This window comes from Miscanthus floridulus, chromosome 2 (genome assembly GCF_019320115.1).
Source record: "Miscanthus floridulus cultivar M001 chromosome 2, ASM1932011v1, whole genome shotgun sequence".
Taxonomy (NCBI): Eukaryota; Viridiplantae; Streptophyta; class Magnoliopsida; order Poales; family Poaceae; genus Miscanthus; species Miscanthus floridulus.
The window spans coordinates 180,407,747-180,422,531 of NC_089581.1; the positions used below are offsets into that span (position 1 = coordinate 180,407,747).

The 14,785-nt window shown below is 44.8% G+C and overlaps 1 pseudogene; it reads right to left on the minus strand.

Moving 5' to 3' along the window:
* Positions 1 to 490: 490 nt before the first annotated feature.
* On the minus strand, positions 491 to 11,952 carry LOC136537532 (heat shock cognate 70 kDa protein-like; annotated as a pseudogene).
* Between the last annotated feature and the right edge of the window lie 2,833 nt (positions 11,953 to 14,785).

The following is a 14,785-nucleotide window of genomic DNA, read 5'->3' on the forward strand; positions in this document are numbered from 1 at the left end:
CACATATCAAGTTAGTTGCTGTTTAGGTCTCCTCTATGTGCAAGATATCGTCACACATGGTCGAGTAGACTGAACATGAATTGGGCAAACACCTATGTACTCATGTAGAACCTAACATGATGCCTTTCAAGGTCTGAACAATATTACTAATAATCTAACTTATACATGTATGTATCCTACTCTCTTCTAGGTTCTAACATGATAGTGTTGACTGTAGCACAATCTGAACTGAAAAAGCCTTTCAAGATGAAGAGTGACTCACAGGAGTGCCGTTGCGCGGAGGTGGAGGCACCAACGGTATCATCGGCGGCGGTGGAGGCGGTGGAGGCTGGCCCATGCTCTGAGAAAAGCTGGCCATATACTCGTACCAGGCCTTCTGCGACTGCTGGAAGGCCTCAAGCTGGGCCTGCACTCGCGCCCTCTCCTGTGCCAACTTGGCCTGGTGCGATAGCTGGAGGGCCTGAAACTGGCTCTATGAGGCCTGCTGTGACTCCTGCAGGGCTTCAATCTGGGCCTACAATTATTTATCACATAGTTAGAATGCAAATAAAGAACGAGTAGAAAATGAATGGACAACGAATGCAACAGAACTAACCTGGAGTGCTACCACCTGGGGCTGTGAGCGTGGGCGTATGGCCGGGCTCGAACTCGTGCTCCGGGCTCTAATCTGGGCGAGTGTCTGAGTGTTGGCCGTGTCTATGGTGCTGTTGCCCATATAGTACCTCCCGTGTGGCTTACCTGGTCCCAACCTCATGACGATGTCACCCTCGAGGTCAGCGGTGCTCGGATCAAATTCTGGCCCATGGATCTCTCTCGCCATCGCCGTGTACTCGCTGAGGCGACTGTGCACGCTCAGGTTACTGTATGCCTCGGGCGGGTCCTCCGGGTTGTAGACGAGGTCGGGGTCCTTTGCCTTGCCCTTGTGTGCCAAGGCATATGCCTTGAACGAGGCGCACTCCTGGCCGGGGTGGAACCGCGTCTGCAGGAAGAAGCACAACAATAAGATATTATGCATTCAGAAGTTAGCGTAGCAACAACGAAATGAAATCCGCGTACATATCTGGCTGCATATTCCTTGAGGGTAGTGGGCCCTTGTTTGTGCGAGGAACCCTGCATCATCGCACAGCAACGTGAGCGTACGACGTGATATTGCTCGTACTCCTCACTCAACCACGTGTCCACAATGGCCTCCCAGCAGTTGTCCATCCCCGCACACCAAGCAGGAGGCACCTGCACGTACACGAGCACATGACAAATCATAAATCAATTTCAGTGCAATTAATCACAGACGATGTAATCTCATGTTTACCGTCAAGTATTGCTCCTTAGTTAGGGGCAGGTGCACTGCCTGCGCTCTAGTGACTCTGTTTCCTCTGCGGGCATGGTAAATTCTTCTGCACAGGAGCTTTGTCTCGTAGAAGAGGTCCTGCACTCGGTGAACACAGACTCTGTTCACCACGTCATCCGCGTCCTCCCTACGTACTCCCTCCGCCAAGGTGTAGTAATCCTACAAGCAAATACAATCAGTAATATACAATTAATGTGATGTTATTATCAGCATAGTGCGATGAACACGTACCCACAGCTCTTTCATCACCCGGTCGGCCTTGCTGTTATAACACCTGCCAGCTCGATCAGTCTGATCGCTGGCGGCGTGCCAGTGGGACCACTTCATGGTGGGCTGCACAACACCATCGATCCTCACCATCCCGGGGTAGTTTGCCCTGCATAGAAGACCCAGGATCCCGTTTACTCGGCGAGAGTGACTCCCTGGGATCACCATTTCCCAATCCCTGCACAAAGTTATTGAGATTGAATATTAGTTTCTGTTATAACTTAAAAACCTGTGAATTAGTGTTAACATGCAAAAATTACTTACTTAGTTCCGGATGGTCGAATCACTGGCCGTCTCTGTATGGGTAAGTCTGGGAGGCGCGACGACCCTCGCATCCAAACCGTAGGCACCCCATTTTCCTCTGCCACCAAGTCGGCATCCTCCTCGCGCTCAACCCGCTCGGAAGCATCCTCCCTCCGTGCCTCCTCCACCGCCTCCGCTATCTCCTCCCTGGTCTCCTCCTCCTCCTCATCCTCCTCCGTGGCCGCTACGAACTCGTGGTCGTCGTCCTATGGAGGAGGTGTCGGCTCTCGACGCCCTTGTCGTCGCCGTCCTCCTCCTCCACCCTGGGCTCTGTTCTCCACTTCGTAAGCTCTGTTCTCACTAGCTCACAGATTCCTCTCATACACCAACACTGCGATTCCCTGTATGCCTGATAGCTGAGTTAACCTATACTAGTACTCCTTTCCATTCATACACTCTGTCACAGTTCTGTGATCAATAATCAGAAATCGGCAGGGAGCTGCTGCCATCAAAACTTCAGATCGACCAGGCTAAGGCAAGATTGAAGTTTCCAAGGACCCATACATGACACTACGAATATAGATTAGCACTGGCATCAAAAGTTCTCATCTGGTTGGAATTGTGTGCCTCTTTTTTCTTGAACTAACACTGGATTAAATACATTCAAACAAGTCCATGTCGGATTAATTTAGTCTGCATATATACAGTTCGTCTACCACAATCATGTCTTTTCTGTGACGGAAAAAAACGAAAATGATAAGGTCTAGAATCCTATGGCTGTGAGCATCAGAATAAGTCATGCATATCGTTTTTTTGCAATCTGAGAAGATAGATTAGCAACAAACCTCGGCAATGGATGAGGTTGCAGCCCTTCCTTTCCCGGTGGCGGCGGCTGTGGGGGACCGCCCGGTGGCGGCGGTGGTGGAGGGGAGGAGGCGGCCGCGGCGGTGGAGCTTCTTGTTGTGGGAGAGGAGGGAGTCGTTGTCGGCCTTGACGGCGTCGAGCTGGAGCTTCAGCGCGTCGTAGTCCTTCTCCAGCTGCTTCGTCTTTCACCGCGCGTGCCGGTTCTGCGACGGCGTGGAGGGGAGGAGGCGGCCGCGGCGGTGGGGAGGCGCCGGCGACGGCGGGGAGGCGCCGGCGTCGGCGTGGAGCGCGCGGGCGCGGGGAGGCGCGGGCGCAAGTGCGGGGGACGGCGGGGAGGCGCCGGCGCGGGGGACGGCGGCGGTGCGGCGGGGATGCGCGGGCGTGCGGTGTGTGTGTCGTCTGCACGATTTGAGGGAGAAACGACTAAGTGAATGCCTCTGTTTACCGAGTGCCTAGATATACGGCACTCGGTAAACTCAAGCACCACAGCCCAATTACATGTGGGCCTGGTACATGTTTACCGAGTGCCTAGATCTACGGCACTCGGTAAACAGAAGCACCGCAGCCCAATAACATGTGGGCCTGGTACATGTTTACCGAGTGCCTAGATCTACGGCACTCGGTAAAGAGACAGGTGAGCCGTGGCTAATCTTTACCGAGTGTTTGAGGTCACACTCGGTAAAAGTCTCCATTATTTCATGCAAAACAAAAATGAAAAAATGTCAATTTAATCCTAAAATTCACCAAACTTTCACATGAACTATTTCATGTCATCTATTTACTATCTAAAAAATTCCAAGTTCAAATCATAATATTGAATTTCACTCTTAATAGAAATCCTACTCGTCATTGTGAATGTTTAGTGTCTCTTTGGGAGATGTACCGGTTCGGCAGCGACGAATGTAAAAATACTTCCGAAACGTTATGAAATTTTTTCTATAATATAGATGTATGCTTCAATGTAATTCTTCCAATCTCGTGATTTATCGAGTTCGATTTTAATTATTACAATTAAATTTACACGATATGTATCTAATTATCATAAAGAATGAAAATTTTGTGAAATATAGTAAATAAATCGAAATAAACACCATATTTTGGAATGGAGTACTAAATATCATATGTGGATAGAGGAAAAAGAATGAAGGGAACAAACAAGAAATTTGGTTGAATTTTACCGAGTGTTGCGCCAGTACACTCGGTAAAAGATAGTGTTTACCGAGTGTTGTGAACTTACACTCGGTAAAACTTTATTATTACCGAGTGCAAATATTTCTACACTCGGCAAACATGTCATGCCGTGACGCTGTTTGGCGCACGGTTGGTACACTAGGAGACGTGGCAGCTCAATACCGAGTGTCTCTTTTTACCGAGTGCGCCCCTTCGGTAAAATTGTAGTTTTACCGAGTGTTTGAGGTTACCGAGTGTTCGGACTCGGTAAAGAGGTCTACTACCGGGTGTTTATGTTTTCCGAGTGTTGGCACTCGGTAATAAATGTTTTCCGAGTGTCCCGACTTTTGACACTCGGTAATTGTCTGGACACTCGGTAACTACACAGTCTCCGGTAGTGGGTGGAACCAAACAGCCCGACAAGGTGGTCACGTCCTTGGCCGACACGTTCAGGACGCCATTCGCGTCGATATCAAAGGTCACATCGATCTTGGGTACGCCCCAAGGCGCCGGTGGAATGCCGGATAGCAGGAACTCACCGAGCAAGTTGTTGTCCCTGGTGCTCTCGCTCTCGCCCTCGTACACTTTGAAGTGGATGATGTCCTGGTTATCGTCCAAAGTGGAACAGCCTCTCGTCTTCGTCACCGGAATGGTCGTATTGCGTGGGATCACCGTCTTCATCACATCATATATTGTTGGCTCCATCCCAATCGCCCGTCTCGCAACATCAAACCCTAGCGAGAGGGGCGTGACATCGCGCAGAAGCATATCCAACAACCTCCCGTCGCTGGCTTCACCACTGAGAATGAAGGCCTGGATTGCGGCGCCGTAGGCAACGGCCTCATCGGGGTTGATGCTCCGGCAGAGCTCCTTCCCGTGGAAGAAGTCTCGAAGCATGTTCTGCACCTTGGGGATGCGGGTGGAGCCACCGACGAGGACGACATCGTGGATGCTCCTCTTGTCCATCTGGGCATCCTGGAGGCACTTCTCAGGAGCCTCCATGCACTTGCTGACGAGGTGCTTGTTGAGCTCCTCAAACCGGGAGCGGGTGATGGTTGTGGAGATGTCAATGCCTTCGTGCAGCGAGTCCACCTCAATCCTGGTCTGCGACGTGAAAGACAGTACCCTCTTGGCTCTTTCGCAGGCAGTCCGCAGCCTTCTGGTTGCTTTTTATGTCCATCTTGCCGTGTTTCCGTATGAACTCCCGCAGAGAGTACTCCATCTCATTGTCAAAATCCGCTCCTCCGAGGTGAGTGTCGCCGGCAATGGCCTTTACCTCAAAGACGCCCTGCTTATCCATGCCGACACCCGGATCGATCTCAAGGAGGGAGACATCAAAGGTGCCACCACCAAGATCAAAGACAAGCACAGTCCTCCTCCTGACAGGCATCTTCTCGAGACCGTAGGCGAGGGCGGCAGCGGTCGACTCGTTGATGATGCGCAAGACATTCAGGCCAGCGATGGCGCCGGCGTCGATCGTAGCCTGACGCTGGGAGTTACTGAAGTAGACAGGGACAGTGATGACGGCGTTCTTGACAGTTTTACCGAGATAGACTTCGGCTGTCTCTCTCATCTTGGCGAGCACCATGGAGGAGATCTCCTCCGGCATGAACTGCCTCTCCTTGCCTTCATGCTGCACCACGATCGTCGGCCGATCGTCACGTCCCGCGACGACTTTGAAAGGCCACAGCTTGATATCTTCTTGTACAGAGTCGTCTCTGAACCGTCGACCGATCAGTCGTTTCACTTCTGCACACACAAAAAAAAAAGGTAATCAGAGACCAGTCTAGTGAACCGTAAATAACTTAGCAGTAATTTGATTTGCACCCCCTGTACGTTTGCTGCCCTTGATTGTCAAGTTTTGGCCTAGCTTGGTATTGCTACTGCACGATTGCATGCATAATTCATCCGAGTTGTTTGACTTTCGAGCGAATGGTTCGTTTGCACGGAAACTAAACAGGTTGCATATATACAGAAAACGAAAAGGCACTCCACTAAAACAAGGGGGGAAATCGGAAGAAATATTTACAGGCACCTAGCCTGCATATATACAGAAGACGAAGAGGCCGCTCTAAATATAGCACTAGTCGAGGGCGCGCGCCATCGCGAGCGTGTGCAGTGATATACGTGAAATCTTAAATATGAAAAAAGCGTGCTGACTAATAAGGCACAAAAAGGCAATCAGAGCACATTCAGTTTTGTACATGATATATCAATCTTGGGAATACGTTTGCAGATAAGTTTTTCGCCTGATTACACACCAATCTTGGGAATAACTCTAACTTAGATGGTAATTGTTTTTACCTAGAAGCGGTGTATACTTTACAGTGCCAGGTATGATCTATCAGAAAATCTATAAATCTAATGCACATCCAAAGCCCTAATGTAAACCTATCTTTACCTGTGCTGGCAACCCAGCAGCCGATGGCCTCAGCTGCTGGTGAGCATGCAATTGTTGCTGTTGAGATGTCTGCATCAGCTTTTGCCTCTGCTATTGTGGTGTTAGATGCTGCTGGGGAGAAGGGGTATTCATCATATTGGTGTCTGACCTAGGACAGCTAGCATATGGCATTGGAGTGAACACACTATCGAAGTTAGGGGTTCCTGTGGTTCTGAGTGATGGCGCAAGTCTTCCGAGTAACTATCCTCCGGATGCCTGCAAGTAGTATGAAGGCAACAAATTTGAAACTGAGACAAAAATATTAAACATTTATCCGAGTTTGGTTATTGCCAGTCGCCCATTCCCTATTATATATAACTATCCTAGCAGCACCATGGGGATGGGGAGATGATCTATGTCATGAAGACCGGAATGAACCATACATCACAAAGTTATCTGACTCAGCAAAGGCCGTAAATCCAGGAAATAATTTTGCAGGTATAAGTTGAGGACGCAACATATAGAAGGCAAAAATACGTACAAAGTTAAAAGCATAAGTAGGTTACCTGAAGAAGAGTGTATACATGAAACTTAGTTTTGTGACAGAACGATATTTAACAAGAATAGTGCAAGTCATGTTTCTATATGCATATAATGAGCAATATTTCAGAGGGAACTTCAAGCACAGGGATGTTATTGCTTCGACAACAACGGTCTTGAATTCATCAGCTATGCCTGACATAAAGTTGGTCATCTGTTTCAGTAAACGCTCAACAGTTGACTCATTGCCTGTCGTCGGCAGTGCTGTAATCACAAGGGTTGCGATGCTTCTATTGTGATCAGAGATTAAGCTCTCCATGTCTATTTTACACTGTGACAGCCAAAGGTATGAGTTGATGCACCTGCACAATTATTCACATAAGCAGTCAGTAAATATAATGGAATAACAATGGTTCTGACAAGAATAGCATAAGCAATCCGTGTCATACTATTAATAAGAAAACTGTTAATCCAACAGGAAATCCATAACACTGAAATAGCTTTCCAAAAGGGGAGATGAATTTTCCACAACAGACCAACCACATAGGTAAAGGTTGTCCTAGTTTGAAACACAATTTGAAAATACATATGACAACCAAACAAACAATAAGTAAAAGATAAGTCAAGGCTACACTCTTATCGCCTGTTGCCCCCTATATGCAATAGACAGAAAAATAATAGATTCAAAACATGTTACATTCAAAGCTTCGCACACTTCCAGGGACACTGATTATCAGGAAACAGAAGCCCCCTACAACAATGCAATAATCTCAGTTCTGTCTGGCATAAAAGTGGCATTTGTGATCAAGCACCCTTAGAAGTTCTTTTTCACCTCTCATACCTGATATTCGCTTTAGTCAATAGGAGCCTACAATAGAATTGTTGACATCCAAATATTGTGCCTTCCAATTCAACAACATGCAGATGCATTTTCTAAAAATATTTCTCTGTCGTCCTTCTCAATTTTAACTTCCTGCAGCCACACAACTCACCAGTGTCCCAACGCAGCAGAGGCCTACAAAATGAACATGAGTTTAAGAGTATGTGACCCACCAAGGTAAAAGAGCACATGGATATAAAAAGCAATCAGTGGATCTTTGGTAACGTCATTTGCACAGCCTGTGTTAAATGTTAAATTCTCTAAGCTGAAGCTAGCCAAAATAACCACAAAATTACCACTTTGCCACCTCTAAATTTGGGTAGTGCTAGAACTATAATCCATGCCTAAAAATAACTACCCCACCACCTGCAAAGAGGTTACCTCCTTTCATAAAATAGAACTGGTGCTAGTTTAATTTTATAGTATTTTTTCATAAACCATGCATATGGGTTACCAGGGTACCTGGAACCACCAACACAAAGTAATTGAGTAGTGAACAAAGGCAATAGCGGCAACCACCAACACAAAGTAAAGGAGTGAACAAAGGCATTAGCGCCACCATTAGTAACTCTAGTGAAAAATAGTTAATTAACCTGGCAAAAAAAAATTTGTTCAATACATTACCTGCTGGTGCAAGCGGTAGAGTCTTACCGCTTGTGACCGGAAGGTCCTGGGTTCGAGTCGCGGTCTCCTCGCATTGCACAGGCGAGGGTAAGGCTTGCCACTGACACCCTTCCTTAGACCCCGCACAGAGCGGGAGCTCTCTGCACTGGGTACGCCCTTTTTTTACATTACCTGCTCAGTGTCTTTCTTGTTCAATAAAGATGTTTTACATTTTAGATTACTTCTTTTCCTTCATTCAACCATTATGAGTTGAAGATATCAGGGACTGCAATTTTAGGTTCTCAGTTAATAAAGTGGTCTAGCAGCCTGTTCGTTTGGCTGTGGCTTGTCGTAAACGATCGTAAATTTTCAGCCGGAACAATATTTTTCTCTCACACAAACCAGCCAGCAGTACTTCTTCACAAACCAGCAACGATACGAACCAGCCAACCGGCTAGGATTTTGTGGGATGCTAAAAATGGTCTATAAATACTGAAATGCAATGCAATAAATTTCAAATTATAAGTTCATGAAGGAGGCGAACAGGGCGGCAATGGTGTGGTACCTTTTCTTTGTCCTCGAAGATAGCACGGTGGAAGTAGACCAACTGGGTAACCAAGATTGGCGTTGGAGCTCAGGCGTATCTGTAGAGAGGAAGGTGGCTCTGTTTATCAATATCATACCCTGCATAGCAATAGGAAAATGAGAAGTACAGTTAGCAAGAGGAAAGGAAGAAAATACAGAGTCTAAATATATGCATAAGGAACTGAATACTGCATGGACGTATGATGCAGTGCACAACTGAATCTAAATTTAGAAAACCATAACTCAATTAGATCTCATAAGACAGATTTAGACAATTAGCACTAAAAATTCAGGGGTGCAAGCTGAGGAGCACATCTATTTTGCAGCCTTGAGCAGCAAACGGAAAACACTGCAGAGCTGAACCTAAATTCACAAAACCAGAACTGCATTAGATCACGTATAAGACATATTTAAACAATAATTAGCACTAAAAATTCAGGAGTGCAAGCTGAGGAGCACATCTATTTTACAGCCTTGAGCAGCAAACACAAAAATGTTCAAGGAATATGGTAAAGACTATGTTAGAGACGGCATTGTAGCAATGGTACCAGCTGAGTTAGCAGATAGACATCGTCGGATGAAACAGGTTGAATGAAAATCGAAGCATATTGGGAAGGCATCAACAGGACCGGATAGATGTACATCCAGCACATTGTCATCTGCAGGGGCAACATCTGTGAATAATCCCATGGAACAAAGAAAAATGCATAATCGTTTGATGTACAGTGGCTGACGAAAGGAAGACTAAGAATGAACGACAAGGACATCTAACAGGCACAAAATAAACATGCTCACCCATAGTAATTAGGAAGGGGCGTTATAGCAGATTGAAGGCTGATCTGAACGTTACAAATAGCATAGTTTGATATAAAAAGAACCTGCGTGTATCAGCGAAAGCAACAACAATTGACAAATCAGAAAGCAGCATACGATGAATCACTGAACATGTATGGAAAACAACCTCACATGGAATTGAAGCGTGCACAGCCAAATCTAATCACAGGAACTCTATTGCTGCTCCTATGCGGACAGGAAAAAAAAAATAGGAATTTGAAGGACACCATGTGGAGGAGGAGAAACCGTGACCATACCCTGTGTAATGCCCATCCTTTCATTAATCTTCGAGCAATGAAGAAGAACATCAGTAACTATTTAATCTGCACATAGTAATATCTGTTTCTATCAAAATTAACCAAAGCATTAAGCTGGTTTCTGTGGCAAGGAACATCTGCGCGTGTGTACCTGCCGTCGTGAGTGTAGCAACAAGGGGAGATGAAACCATAAGTTGAGGAAGGCCAAGAACTGTACAAACCGTAGCCATGTCTGGCCGCTGAGCTGCAAGATCCGGCCGGCAAGGCGTGCCGCGGCCGCCGGCACCGGCTAGGAAGAGTAGCAGACTATCAGAAAATTGGTTTGAAAAGGCCCTGAAGCAATTAATCGTAGGAACTATCCTATCATCATGTATTACAATGGGATTAAATGAAAAAACAAAATGGATTATCTTACAAGCAAAATTAAACAAACTTCATAGTATTGTGGATAGTATAAAAATCCCCAAATAAGTGCAATAGCTATTTAACATTCAGCAATAGTGTACATATATAAATATACCTGCTGCCCCAGTGCTTTGCAAAGGAAGTAGATTCAGCACAACCTGTGCAGTGTGCACACATAAACTGCATAGCAGAAATTAAGTTGAATGAACCATCGTTTTCAGTAACTTGTACTGTACACCATTGTATAAAATGATAAGAAGACCATTTGCGAAACCTGTATTTCCCCCAAAAAATGGAAAAATGTTGATAGAATCTTCCAAGTACCTGCAAAGAATAACCAGAGGCTTTTCTCTTAGATGGAGGTTGACAATGAAATTCTTTTTTCATGCAAGGAGTAACTGGCAGAAAGGATGATAATTTACTGTGAAGCAGTCTCAAGGAAGAACAAATAGGATTTAAAACATCTCAAGGAAGCATTCAAACAAGAACAAATTATTATTTAGCTTTGGTCATGCACATGCGCCTACACATTAATTTTAAACAAGCAAAATCTACAGTAAAGATTTGAATCATGCTAGCCTGAGAGGCAAGCATATATTAAACCGCAGTAAAATCAATGAAATTTTTTTGGCATGAACCTGTGCAGCTGAACCAAGGCACCTAAATCAAAATTGTTGTTGTCTCAGTGTAGCTAGCTTTTTCTGCCACTACTGCTTGTTGGGGCATCAGGTGCCATTGCTCACCTTATACTTGATCAGGTCTGCATTTTTCTTCCCCCCCCCCCCCCCCCCCCCCCCCCCCCCCCTTGCAACCCCAATGACAGATTTATAGCCATGAACTTTGCTTCCATGTCTAGCAATTTATTTGTGTCTATAACTGTTGCTTCAGTGGGACATCAACTGTTGTATTTTTATGGCAACGTCTTGGTATTAAATTTGAGTGTCCCCTTCCACGATAGCATTGCATCACAATGGAGTTCAAACATTGGCTTCTTGTAGCAGATTTCCTTGACCAAGCCATTGTTATAGCTTTCCTCAGTTGTTGACCAAACTGTGTATTGCAGCTCCACGTGAACATCTTTATACGAGGTGCATACCATGTCTCAAGATTGGCAATATACTGGCTAGGGAATCCTATGACAAGGAAACAAAAGAATTTTCTGGAAATTTGGCAAACACAAAAAACTATCGATCATGCTGCACTAAATTACCCTGAAAACGAAAAAATGGTGAAAATTTGTGACTACAACGCTGCACATGTTTCTGAACTCAGAGAAGACCTTTTTGCTCTACCTCATGGTCCATGTTGTTTGAAGATGAGGCGACTAAACTGAAGAACAACATCAAGGCAAAAGATGCAGCACTCCGTGGCTCCCTGACTTTCTTTGATTCGGTCTGTCAGGAAAGTTCGACCGCCATTCCATTGCTTACTGTCGTTGAAAACCTCGTCAAAAAATCACTTCTGTTGCCAGCAAGCCAGATGCCGCATCGATTCTCTGCAGGCTATCACAGTCCTTGGTGAACCTCCGTGGTGAGCTGTTATCTCTTCTTGAAGATCCAGTCTTGGACAGCGCCATGCTTCTCAAACTAAAGCAGACTTCGGCCAAGAGAACAGATGCCCCAGCGACTGTTGAATAGTGTTGCCATTCTATAGCCAACTATGTATTTTCTTCTCTTTTGTTACTATTCCCTTGGAGAAATTGCTGCATGCCAAGCAACCATGTACGTGTGTCAGTGCAACTGCTATCTTTCAGTGTTCTGAACTATGCAAGTCTGTTCTTCAGACTACAGCTATGAGTATTTTATTTCCCATGAAAGATGCCTTGTCTGCCGTGGTGGACCCAGGAATTGAGCCGAGCCTGGGCGAAGTCAGAGGAAGTTTTCTTCTTCATTTTAGTATAGAACAGGGTTACAACCACAGACCACGAATATGATCACATATATGAATGCTAGCCTTTTTTTCATGGCCGCACGTACCTAATCACATTTTTATTAAGAAGAAAAAAAAGTTATAATAATGCATGATCTTAGTAAATATAGGCTTATTAAGATCAACACCGCCTCTGCAAGACTAGTCTTATAGTATGGACCCTAAGGCTCTTCTGACATTATACATCGTGCTAGCGTCCGGCTGAAGGTGGTGATGCATGTTGGTTATGTGGTATCAGGAAATCCCGTCAAGTGACCGTGAATTCGTTTAATTTGCACTATATAAGGAGTAGCTATTTATTTGCTGCATAATCCTAACCTATCTAGTTTTGGATAGTGCGTACGTACTATAGGCTAAGGAAATATGAAGTTACTCGTAATATAACACATCCAGGAGCCACAAAACAGAAGCATGAGATACATTATTAGAGGTTTGACAGCGGCAATATAATGGTAGTAGTTTTACTAGAAAGTGATATGTGACGGCTAGTGTCGTACGTCCGTCACCTAGCAATAGCAGGTGCTCGCTCAGCTCAGGCTTAATTTGCTTGACGGGCGTTCAATTTTCTGTAGCAGCGATTGTAGAATACCATGAAAAAGCGTTGGAGCCAGGGCAGCCGCCCACGCTCGCCGGGCCTTGGGACCGATCTTGCTTATCTGTGTGTTTCAGAAAAAAAAAATCCAACGTTGTCTACAAGCTTTCGATAACACGCTTCCATTTGCCAGATAGAACTACGGCCATCACTCGCGCGCATGGCGCGTGCAAATCACTAGTTATTTTATACGAGTTCGCATGTATACTCGTACTACTACACATGAACACGATGACACGAACGGGCATGCATGCATACAGTCGACACACGAATATATTACGACGAAGGGGATCCGATGCTTTGGGGTGAACAACTAATCCACTCTAGAGATTTTTTATTAATAATCCACTAACCTGAAATCTTATCAAGCATAATCATTAGATGTTACTATTCTTAACCTCATGGCCTAATATATCCTTAATATTAAACCACGAACCGTTTCTAGTAGCAAAACGCTCGAGCCAATGCGATGAGGGTGGTTTTTCCATCTGGGCTCTCGGGTGGTTTTGATGGTGGTTTGCTGATGTGGCGCTATATCAGAGGGAGTAAATTAAACAAAACTAAAAGTTCATGGAGATAAATCAAACTAGAAAAATATTTTTTTAAAATACAATATCTAAAATCTTAAAATTAAGTTTTCCAAATCTATACAAATATTTTTACATGAAAAATAGTACAATTAAAAATCCTAAAAATCTGGTTCAATCTTACAAAATTTGTTTTACCCTAGAAAAATTATGAAACTAGTTTTAATTTTTTTTCTAATCATGCTCCATCTTATAGGGCATAGCTTGAAATTATTAGAATCGAATCAATAAAACAATTTCAAGCTAGGCACCTTAAGATAGAGCGTGATTTTAGGGAAAAAAATCAGAAACTAGTTTCATAATTTTTTGAGGTAAAACAATTTTTCTAAGATTAAGCCATATTTTAGGATTTTTAATGCATTATTTTCCATGTCAAATATTTGCATAGATTTTTGAAAATTTAATTTTAAGAATTTTTGGATATTTTTTAAATATTTCTAGTCCGATTCACCTTCTAAACTTTTAGCTTAGTTTCATTTATCCTCTCTAATGTGGCGCCATACCTACAAAACCACATGAAATGAAAAAAAAAAGGTTTAAAAGGTTGAGAAAGGTAAAAAAAAATGATAGTTTTGGGAGCAAAATCGGACTAAGGGAGATAATTCGGACATTTCCCTTCTCCAATCCATCAAATCAAATCGGCCCTGGGCTCCATGGAAAAGGGCACCTTAGCACACCGGTCTTCTAGCCCAGCCGCGCGCTCGCGTCCGCTGTGCCCATCGACGGCCCGGGAGACACCGCTTCGAACTTTTGAGCTGCGTGATTTGAATCGCGGCTGAATGCGGCCGCGCACTCAGCTGGACCGAGAATTTCAACCATCGCATTAACAGGCCACCGGCCCACATACATACGTCTTCCTATAGTGCTCCAAAAAAAAAAAAGATCCAAAAAAAAAAACATACATACGTCTTCCTGCTGCCAGCCAGCCACTCGGCTCGACGGTGCTGGACGGCGCTTCCACACGGTTCCACCACACCCGCACACGGCAGCACCGTCTGCCGCTGCCTATCGCTCATGTTGGCCCGATGTGTCATAGGCTCATAGCACTATCGCCCGGTTCCTGGGGCCTGAAACTTGTTTTTTTTAGGAAAACTGGAGGGGTTTGCACCCCTACAGCACATTTATTAAGCAACAAAAGAGTTCAGAATACAAATAGACCAAAACAGTAAGAAGCGCTGGGGGAGCTTCAGGATACAAAGAAGGAAAAAAAGAAAGAAAATGAGGACTAGTACTGAGAGTGACCATGCTAAGATAGATTGTCAGTCCATTGGCTAAACTCCGGCAAGAATCTTCTTTTGAGT